At 51.2% G+C, this 11,303-nt stretch overlaps 1 protein-coding gene across 2 annotated transcripts in view; it reads right to left on the minus strand.

Annotated features, from left to right (window-relative positions):
* Nucleotides 1–11,303, minus strand: part of LOC114024909 (phosphatidylinositol 3-kinase regulatory subunit gamma) — a 60,900-nt gene that overhangs the window by 49,338 nt on the left and 259 nt on the right. The window lies entirely within an intron of this gene.

An 11,303-nucleotide genomic window follows, 5' to 3' on the forward strand; every position in this document is an offset into this window, starting at 1 on the left:
GAGGGGTCACGTGTAAAACTACTCCAAGTCATAATTACATAAAATATGGTCGTTGGTTCCAGTCCAATGGAGAGATGCACTGAGAACCTGAAGAACGAGGCTGCTTCGAGGATTTCTTATTCACACTAATTGGGACCTGCACTGTCGGTCCTCTCAGCAATCTGGAAAGACAATGCATGGAAGACCCAGCCATGGTCCACCTGGCTCCCTAGGACCAGCCAAAATGCTCAGAAGCCCAGAGGGTTCTCCAGCAGGTGATAAATGGTTTTATGAGAAACCGTGGTCAAAATCACTGAGGGATGGCAACCTGTGTCAGTGGAAGCATCCACATGGATGAAATCACAGGTCCTTCAAGGAAGGATAAACACGAGATGTGGATACGTGACTTAGCATAAAAGGTCACATTATCCACAAGCCAGAGGAGCAGAGGAGAAATCACCTGTCAGATCTACAGGATAAGGGAAGAGTTCATGACCAAATGAGGGACGAGGAAGATCACAAAAGGGAAAATGGATACTTTTGATAGCATAGTTTTGCATAGAAAGCAATGTAGTTAAAACTAGAAAAGAAATAGTTAACTGGATAGTTTCTCTGATAAAGGTCTCATTTGCAAGATATGTAAAGAACTGATTAAAGTTTATAAAAACAAGTGCCATTCCCCATTTGATAAATGGTCTAAGGGAATGAAGAGGCAGTTTTCAAAGAAAGAAATCCAAGCTTTCAAAAGATACAGGGGGGGCAGCTAGGTGGTACAGTAGACAGAGCACTGGCCCTTAAGTCAGGAGGACCTGAGTTCAAATCCAGCCTCAGACCAAACACTTGACACTTACTAGCTGTGTGACCCTGGGCAAGTCACTTAACCCCAATTGTCTAAAAAAAAAAACCCCAAAACCAAAAAAAAAACCAAAAAAAAGATACATGGAAAAAAATGTTCCAAATTACTAATAATTAGAGAAATGCAAATGAAAGCAACTCTGAGGTTCTACCTCAGAACCCATTAAATTGGCAAAGAGGTCAAAAAAAGAAAATGAAAATGCTGGAAGGGCTGTGAGAAAAAGGGCACACTAATGCATGATTGATAGAGCTGTGAACTAGTCTAGCTATTCTGGAAAGCCAATTTGTAAGTATGCCCCGAAAGTCACCAAACTGTGCCCACCCTTCAACCCAGAGATACTACTCCTAAAGAGAAATCAAGGGGGAAAATGACCTGCACGTGCAAAAGTATTTATGGCAGCTCTTTTTGTGGTGGCGAAGAACTGAGAACTAAGTGAGGGTTCCTGAATTGGACAATGACTCAACAAGTTCACGGTGTGTGAACATAATGTAATACTATTGCTGCATAAGAAACGATGTTCAAATCTGGCCTCAGACACTAGTTTCATGACCCTGGGCAAGTCATTTAACCCTGATAAGAAAGAAAAGAATGAAAGAAAGAAAGAAAGAAAGAAAGAAAGAAAGAAAGAAAGGAAAGGAAAGGAAGGAAGGAAGAAAGAAAGGAAGGAAGGAAAGGAAGAAAGAAAAAGAAAGAAAAAGGAAGGAAGGAAGGAAAGGAGAAAAAAAGAAAAAGAGGAAGGAAGAAGAAAGAAAAAGAAAGAAAGAAAAAGAGGAAGGAAGAAAGAAAAAGAAAGGAAGAAAGAAAGAAGAAAGATGAGCAGCCTCAGGTGACAAGCTCCTTTTGCCTACCACCCCAGCCCCAAAGGCTGTGTAAAACTCTGTGTGTGTCCCTCCCTCTACTGGGCAGGTTGTGATTCACCTGCCAAATCTATCAATTGATGCTAATTAAGATTTTTATCTTCTGGCTTGCCTCTGGATTTACTGACTTCCAGTTACATGGACCAAGGTGGGAGGAATCGCTCTCCAGGAGGATCCTCGGACCTCTGGGTCAAGGAATTCACCAACAGAAGCAATGTCCAGCAATGAAGGCCTAAGGACCTATCTAATGATTACAATACCATAAATGAAGACAACATTGAAGGGTAGCTGACGCCGGATTAAAGGTGGGGGCTGAGCCTGGCTCTGGGTGAAAACTGCCCTTCCCCCTCTCGGCAGAGATCATCAGACGGAGGTGCTGTGCGTTGGAGGGTTTCTGAACCGCTTTTCTTTATTTTGAAGGAGGGTGAAGCGTATGACAGAAAGTGACTGGGATAGCTTTGAAAAGGCATTAATAAAGCTTTAAAAATGAAAGAAAGCAAAAGCAGTGCCCACCAAGAGCCAGCCCAGCTTCAGTGAGAACAGCTCATGCCAGCCTAACCCCTTTTGTTAAGCAGGCTCCTAAACTGGAGGGTCATGGGAACCCTGTAAATCTAGGTGATGCCTTGATTTTTAATAAGACACCTGAGTAGGTTACTCATCCCCCTTTGTAGACAACGTGGAGAGGGAGAGGATAATCCAATGAGGTGAATTCAAATAGCTTGGATTGAGGGACCCAGAGGCCAAGCATTTAAGGGCTTCTAGCTTTGACCCTCCGCACCCCTCCGTGGGACCTCCTACTGCTCAAACACACCAAGTTCTTGATGCTTGGAATTGCTTGCTAGCTCCTGCAAAGCTTTTGGCCCTTTCTGACTCCTTCCCCCTCTTTCATCTCTGCCTGTGGTAGTCCTACCCATCTTTTGGGCCCAGGCCACCCCTTTTCCATAATGCCCGCCCTCTGTGATCACCGCACAAAGTCCCCCTTCCTCTCCCTGGGCCCAAATCAGAATTGGAAAGGCCTCAAAAGTCATCGAGTGCAACCTGGACCTGACCAAGTCTTGCTTTGATGGCATCCCAGACAGTCCAGCCTCCCTTTGGAAAAACAGGAGCCCATCGCCTCCTAAGGAGGTGGCAGTGGCTGCCAGGAAGGTTTTCTGAGCATTAATACTCAACGTCAACTTGTCTATGAATGCTCCAATCTAATACACATAGATCAAGGGTCTGTGTAAGACAGCTAGCTTCCTAGACACTGGTGAGGAACAAAGAACACATTAAAACAATGCCTGCCCTCAAGGAGCTTACATTCTTCCGGGAGGTTATAATATATAAAGAGAGGTATATGTGTGTGTGTGTGTGTGTGTGTGTGTGTGAGAGAGAGAGAGAGAGAGAGAGAGAGAGACAGAGAGAGAGACAGAGAGAGTGAGTGATAACTGGAGGAAGAGGGAGAGAGCAGCAATGAAGAGGTGGGGGGAGAGGGTCAGGAAAGGATTCCCACACAAATCCTAGTAGAAAAGTAGAGATGAGGAAAGGCAGTGAGGAAGCAAGTCATTCCAGGGATGAGGGTCAGCCCCAGGGCTCCTGCTTGGCTCTGGGCCATTTTATGCTTTAATCAACGACTAGGATAAAAGCAGAGATATCAGGCTTATACAATTTGGAACGCACAAAGCTAGAAGGGATAATTGATACAATGGATAACACAAAGAATCCTGACAGGTTGTGACACGGGAAGAATCCAATAAGGTGAAATTTAATAGGGATAAAGTCTTATATTGGGGTTAAAATCTGAGTGCACAAGTATAAGGTAGGGGAGATATGACTTCATAGCAATTTGTTTGAAAGAGATGAGGGGATTTTAAGCGATTGGCAGCCCCACGGGTCAGTGGGACATGACACCCAAGAAAATGGGCATGATCTTGAAATGCAGGGGCCCCCTGGGCCTGTCCGCCCACGTCTGGACATGGGGTTCAGGCCTGGGCACTCGCATTTAGGACAAGCTGGAGAACAGTCAGATGGAGATGGCTAAGAGTTTAAGCCAGAGAACAATCAGAGGAAGGAGTCAGGCGTGAGGGGGGACAAAATTCAGTCTGAAGACAAATCCAGAGGGGCCATGAGAACTATCTTCAGGTGTTTAAGGCTACTGCCCCAAAGAAATTAACTTACTTGCCTCAGGAATCTTTAGAGCTAGGAATAATGGGTAGAAACTGCAAAGAAGCAGATTTAGGCTGGATGAAGGAAAAATTTCAAACAAATTAGAGCCGTCCCAGAAGGGCTGGGCTGCCTGTGGAGGCAGAGGCGGAGGCAGAAACAGCCTCTGATGATGTCCCTCAAGAAAGCTGGATAGATGGCTGCCTGGCACCTGGGCAGTCACTGGAGGTCTCCGACAGGAAGAAATGAGGGACAGCAGTCTCCATCATTAAGTGGGAGGTGGCCAGGAAGGGTAGTGGGATGATACAGGAAGGGATGGCTGGCAGAGGACCAGAGACTTTGGGAGTGGCAGTGACCCTGGGCAGGCCAGCCAGTCGGCTGCCGTGAAGAGTGACTGGACCTGCGGCTGCTAGGATAGAAAGGACAAAGGAAAGAGATGAGTCGGAGGGAATGCACTGAAGGGGTAGACTGTTGTAGTATTGCATTTTTCCCACGAACCCACAATCCTGGCTCATTTTATTGTGCAAACTTTCCCAGTCTGGCTTGCTCCAAGAGGGCTTAGCTTGCCATTTTTAGAAGGCTGATCTGGTAGGTTTTTGCCAGCCATGAAGGCGTAAGGACAATGCCTAGGGTGACATTCAGCGGAAACACCTCTGGGCACTAGCCTGGCCCACTTTGGCTCCTCGGGCCACAGCCTGGGGCCAGCAGCCTCTGAGGACAACGGCTGTTCCCTTTCCCTTACCGAGGGATGCTCTGTACAGCAGCGGATATATTGTGGTTCCCCCTGTGGCCCCAGAATTCAACCTCCCACCTCACTGTCTGCAGCCGCATGAAGAAGGCTCCCCCTATTTCACATGAAAATGATCCTACCCTTGAACCGAGGGGAGGAGCCACACTGGCCCCTCCACAAGGGTCGCCAGTTGACCCCTGCTGGCGGGTGGCCCCAGCTCTTCAATGGAAGCCTCGGCAGAAAGGAGGGCCAGGCTCCCTGGGGTCTCTGTGCAGCCTGCTGCCCTCTAGCACCATGTGGGCCCCTGCCAATGGAGGGCTCCTGGACAGCCCTTTGTGAGGCTTTGGAGGTGCTGGGAAGGAAGCCCTTCTTTCTGGCTAGTCTAGCCCCTCAAGGGCCGTCTTAAGTCAGGTAAATTCCCTTTGAAGTTCAAGAGGAACAAGGACAGAGCCTCTAAGAAGATCCCAGACACTAGGCACCGGGTTGTTCTGCAGGGCTTCAGACAGGACTGAGCCCCAAATTAGAGCCAGGCCCCTGAGGGCCAGTTCTGGCTAGGCCTCTTACTAGCCATCCTTTCTGGGCCTCAATTTCCTCATCTGGAAAACAATAGCTAGTATTTCTATAATGCGTCAAGATTTCTAAAACACTTTACATATGTTACCTCATTTGATTAAAAATAATGGCAGTGTTTGCAGCATTCATGACAGGGCTGCTCTGAGGAAAGTACTTTGTAAACTAAGACGTCACAACACAAAGATACAAGCATTCTAGAACCAAAATGTATGGTACACACACACACACACACACACACACACACACACACACACACACACACACACCCCCTTACTTTCAAAATAATCACAGCCACGGACCCATGGAATTAAGTAGTTAATAAGTACCTGCTATGCGTCAGGCCTGTGCTGACCACTTAAAAATATTATTTCATTTCCTCTGATTCTCACAATGACTGTAGGAAGTCAGTGTTATTATTATCTTCATTTCACCGTTGAGAAAACTGAACCAGGCAGGGGGGAAGTGACTTGTCCAGGGTCACACAGCTGCCGGATTTGGATGCAGGTTTTCATGACCCCCTGGCTCTATTATTAAGTAATACAATGCTGCTACTAAGTCATTCCACTGGTGTCGGTTAATCTGTAACCGTCACACAGTAAAAGCACCCAATAAAATTCTGAGATTTAGTTAACAGACTAAGCAAAAGGCAATCAGAGTTGAGACCATCAAGAAAGGCAGACACAGACCCAGACCTGGCCCACAAGAGCTCCCGAGCCTGATGAAAGGACCTCAACGGAGCTGGCCCAGCTGGCTTCCAGTCACTGCTTCCCCAAACAAGCCACACTGCTGGGGATGGTTTCTTCCCCAGAGTGGCCTCCACGAACTGGGGGACAGTCCCACACACCCTAGTGCCTTTAGCTGAAGCCTCCAGAGGTCACTTGTCAATGTCCTTTCTCAAATGTCATGCTCCAGATCCATTCTGATGGGAAGGAGCAGCTTGGGACTTTCACCACCCAAGTTCTGGACATGAGACCTCTTTTGAATGAGGCTGCCTTAAAAAATAATCACGGCAACTTTCTGGGCTGCCATCCCCTGCTCCTGACTCACACTAAGCTCCCAAGTCTGCCCACCACCCATGCCTGGCTACAGCCCCCAACCCAGCCGGCATGCTGGGTCCAGGCCTCATAACCACAGACTTTAGAGCTGCAAGGGACTGGCCACTAAGGTTGGCTCAGCCAACTCCACCATTTGACAGAGAAAGAAATGGGGGTCCAGAGATATGAAGGGATCTGTCTGAAATCTCATAGCTGACAAGTGGTAGGGAGTGGGGGCCAAGAGAGGGGAGAAGGTCTGTCAGTCAGTCAACAAGCACCTACTGTGTGCTAGGCCCTGTGCCAAGCACTGAAGATACAATGAGGCGAAAGACAGTCCCAGCCCCAAGGAGCTCACAATCAAACAAGGGGAGACACAACATACCAACAAGATGTAGACAGGGGAAATCGCAAGCAGTCGACAGAGGGAAAGCCCAAGGATTAAGATGAGTTGGGAAGGGCTTCGGGCACCCCTCGCTCTGAGCCCCTGACAAAAATTATTTCTTACCAACCAGGCAGAGAATCCATTAGTTTCCTTTTCAACTCCACCTGGCTGCCACTCCCCTAGCGGCCTTCAAGTCCCACCTAAAATCCCATCTTCTGCGTGTGTGTGTGTGTGTGTGTGTGTGTGTGTGTGTGTGTGTGTGTGAGAGAGTGAGAGAGAGAGAGAGAGAGAGAGAGATAACTGTATCTGTGCTTGAGGAAAATCCCTTCGATGGCTGAATGGAGGATGGACTGGAGTGGGGAGAGATTCGAGGCAGGCAGACTGCCCAGCAGCCATTGCAATGGTCCAGGTGGGGGGTGATGGAGCCCTGCAGCAAGGGGTGGCAGTGTCAGAGGGCTGGAAGGATGGTGTTGCCCTCAACAATAAGGGGCAGTTTGGAAGTGGGGAAGGCTTGGGGGAAAGATAATGAGTTCAGTTTTGGTCAGGCTGAGGTTAAGAAGTCTACTGGACATCTGGTTCAAGATGTCTAATAGGCATTTGGAGATGAGAGACTGGAGGTCAGCAGAGAGCTCAGCGCTGGACAAGGAGATTTGAGAATCATGGGAATTACAAGGCCTTCGGCAAATGCATCCAAATCACCAACAAAGAGCCGAATGCAGTCATCCTCCTATCCTGAGCCTTGGGGCTGCACAGCCATAAATAGCCTGGGGTGATGAAAACACAGAACTAGACGTCAGAAGACCTAGGTAGAATCCTGGTTCTACCTCTAACTTGGTGACCTTAGACAAGTCACTTCCTTCTGGAGCAGAATCATTCAAGGCTCCTCCTAAACCATCTGGCTCCAAAGTGTTTGTTTACCTCACCTGAAGCAGGGACGTGTAGAAAAGACAGGCCTGGAAAGAGCTGTGAATAAGCTGGGCTCTCTCTGCTCCCTTCAAGAGGAAACCCTGCCACATACCCTGGTCACGAGGGGCTGAGTGCCTTCCCCAGGATCACACAGCTAATAAATATTGGAGGTGGGTAGGATTCGAACCAAGGTCTGACTCCAGTCCAGCCTTTCCTGTGGTACAGTAGATGGAGCTCTGGAAGACCTGAGGTCAAATCCTGTCTCAGACACTTGGTAATTGTGTGACTCTGGGCAAGCTGATTTACCTCTGCCTGCCTCAGTTTCCTCATCTGTAAAATGGGGATCCTAATAGCACCCAGGTTCCAGGGTTTTTGTGAGGATCAAATGAGAGAAAAAGCATTTGTAAAGCTTTACATGAATGCTAGCTGATATTATTACTATTAGAGCCATAATCTCTGACAATGACCGAGCTAGCCATGAAATTTTTATCTAACCTCAAGCACTGAGTTTCCACCAGTCATACAACCTTAATTGTGGCAACCTGGCTTCCAAACCCTTCGCAGAGCCTGTAACTAGGCTCCTATTTTCAACAATTCCTGGGGGCACTTTCTGTCTCTTTCTTACACCCCCCATCCCCCAGCCGCCTTCTTTGCTAAGTCCATAAAGGACAGAAAGGGAACAATGCAGCTCAGGCACTGCGAAGCTCCAGAGTCCCTAACCCTGCTTTATTAGCTGGGGCACACACCAATGATACGCTCATTTCTGGTCCTATAAACCACAAACACGTTTAAGAGATGAGAGTCTTTTCTGTTGGGAGAAAACAAAGAAGGCAAATACCCACAATGACCAATAGCTCTTGCAAACCTGGCTAAACATTCCTGAGCTGTCCCTGCCATCAATCCACCATCGCAGATTTAATAAAGGAGAATTCTAGGACTCAAGCAAGAGAAAAAGCAAAATGCCCGACAGGAATGAAAAAAGGGAGATGAAAGCCGGGGGGGAGTTCTATCGTTCTGAAATACAAATGACTGACTGACCCATTTTCTGACTAGGCAGACAGCTAAACAAACAAACAAATTAGTACAATTCTCCTGTGTCACTAATGGACATCGAGGCGAGGAGAAAGGTTTTGGGGAGCTCCCATCCCTTGGACACCTATGCTTGGAGGGTCCAATCTCTTTCAGACCTCTCCAGAAAACCATGCGAAGGCACCTGCTTTGCTCCAATTTTAGAGTCAATGAAGTCCCTGCATCCTGCAGGCTTAGCCTCAGGACATTAAAACACACACACATAACTCTAGGGGAACAAAAAAATGGCAGTCAGAAGGGTCCCCTAACTTGCCCCAAATCGAAAGAATCAAGTGCCATCGACCAGGCTGATGAGGTTTAACATCTGACTGTCCCGTGGATGGACTGGAAAAAGAAAAAGCAGCTCCCCCTCCCCCATCCCCGCTCGCCGGCCACTTTTCAGATTCCCTTTCCTGTCCCCCTCCTAGTGGAGGGACCCATAAAGACAGGGGACCTGGAAGGGAGGGCCTGGGACAAAGCTTTGCAAAGTGCCCACGGTGACCGACTGCGCTGGCCACGGGCCGTTGCAAAGGTCTCCGAGCCTCTCCCGACCTCCGGAAGAATCAAAGCGGCATGAATGCCAGGTGGGGCCCCAGGCTGAAGTGGGAGCCCTCGATGGCAGGCGGATCCTGGGGAGAGCGGCGGAGGGGAGGAGGGAGGGGGAAGGGGAGGTGGCAGAGGGAGGAGACCGCCCTGAAGAAAAGCTCTTCCACCAGCACCAGCCTCAGCCGAGAGCTTACTCCCCCTGCACCCCACAAAGAAAGGAAAGAAGTCAGCGCCCAACTGCACGTACGAGAAAGCTAAAGAAAGGAAGGGGGGGGGCTGTCGCCACACCCCTGCCCTAAGACGTGCCCCGCCCCAGCCCCCCTCCCCCCTGGGGTGAGATTGTCAAATGCAAGGGCTTGGGACAGGTAGCTAAGATCAGGAGAGGAGGTGACAAATGGAGTAAGGGGGGGGAGGGGGAGGCCGCGCCCACCCTCCACCCCCAGCTCTGCCGTGCCCTGCTCAGCCTGCCGAGTCCCCCGGCACACTCGGAAGTCCAGGATCTCCCTTCAAACTTTGGGAGCCTGGTCCTGGGCGGCAGGCTGCTCTCTAACTACTGCCCCTGGGGACAGAGGAGAAAGAAAGGAAGGAGGGGCCAGCGCCGTGCACCTGAACGGCCCATCTCCCTGCGGAGGGGGGAGCTCAAAGGAGCTGGGGCACCCTCCCTGTCCTCCCAACAGTCTGTCCCGGGCCCCCTGGGAGGCTCTATCTGGTCGTGGAAGCCTTACGGGCGAGCGGAGAAGAGAGGGCATCGTCTCCTCCCTCCCTGCTTAGTGCCCAGCGCCCTCCTCACACTTGGAGGGTCTATTTCGAGGCGAATATGAGCAGGGTTTCACCCCCCCCCCCAACTGGTTCCCATCCCCTGGACCTGGAAGGTCCATCTCGACGAAGAAAATGAGCTCGGTCGACCTGGGCATCGTCCTCCCGGAGTAGCCCCTATCCCATACCTATCACGAAGTAGACGAGCTCCAAGGAGCCTGGCATCACCCCCTCCAGCCAGTCCCCAACCCCCTCCACGGATAATCCCCCCCCGCCCTTCCCCCTCTCCGAAGCTGAGGAGGGGCATCTAAAAGAGCCTGGCACCATCCTCCTCTTGTCCTAACCCCCTGGGGGAGGGGGTGTCCATCTCGATGCAGAAAAAGTGCTCAGAGGAGCTGGGCATCATACACCCCGAACCCCCTCCCCAGCGCACAGTGAAGGGGGGGAGCATCTCGATGCAGAAGATGAGCTCATCGTAGCAGGGCACTCGCTTCCCTTGTCCCTGCACCTGGGAGTGGGGGTGTCCATCTCAAACGTATAAGATGGACTGAACGAACTCTTAGGAGCAGCAGGGCATCCTCCCCGCCTCCCCGCAGCCAGTCCCCCTCCCCCCTGCGGCCCGCTTTCTCCCAACCCCCCCCCCAGTCCATCTCAACGTAAAAGATGAGCTCAGGGAAGCAGGGTATCCATCCCCCTCCCCCTCTGCAGCCTGCTCCCCCTGCACCTGGTGGGGGGGGTTCGTCTCGGCGTAGATGAGCTCATCGGAGCACAGCATCCTTCTCCCCTCCCCTTCCAACCAGTTCTCCCCCCCCCCGGCAGCCCCCTCCCCGAACTTGGGGGGAGGGCTGTTCATCTCAGTCCAGAAGGGCAGACTGTGCATCGTTGTCCCCCCCTCTAGCCTTCGTCCCCGTCCCAATTTCTCCCTCGTTCCCTGCACCTGGGGGGGGGGTCCCTCTCGATGTGGAAGATGAGCTCAGCGGAGCACTGCACCCTCCTCCCCTCCCCTTCCAGCCGGTCCCTCCCTCCAGCAGCCCCCTCCCCGCACCTGGGGGAGGGAGGTCCATCTCGACCTAGAAGATGAGCTGGGCAGAGCAAGACATCATCGTCCTCGTCCCCCCTCCCCGCACCTGAAAGGGGGGGTCCATCTCGATGTCGAAGATGAGCTCAGCGGAGTAGGACATTGTCCCCTCCCCCTCTAGCTGGTCCCCATCCCCCATCCTCCTCCCCTCACCTGAGGGGGGGTCCACCTCGCTGTATTAGATGAGCTCGGCGGAGCAGGTCGTTGTCCTCCCCCCAGCAGCCCCCGTCCCCCTCCCTCCTCCCCTCTGCACCTGGGGGGGGGGGTTCCCATCTCGATTTCTTAGAAGAGCTCGGCGGGGCAGGACGTCGTCCCCTCTTTCCCTCCCGCTATCCCCCTCCCCCTCTAGCCCCCGGTCCCACTCCCTCCCCAGCACCTGGGGGGTCCATCTCGTTG

The sequence above is a fragment of the Vombatus ursinus genome, unplaced genomic scaffold, assembly GCF_900497805.2.
Source record: "Vombatus ursinus unplaced genomic scaffold, bare-nosed wombat genome assembly UNPS02014825.1, whole genome shotgun sequence".
NCBI classification, from domain to species: Eukaryota; Metazoa; Chordata; class Mammalia; order Diprotodontia; family Vombatidae; genus Vombatus; species Vombatus ursinus.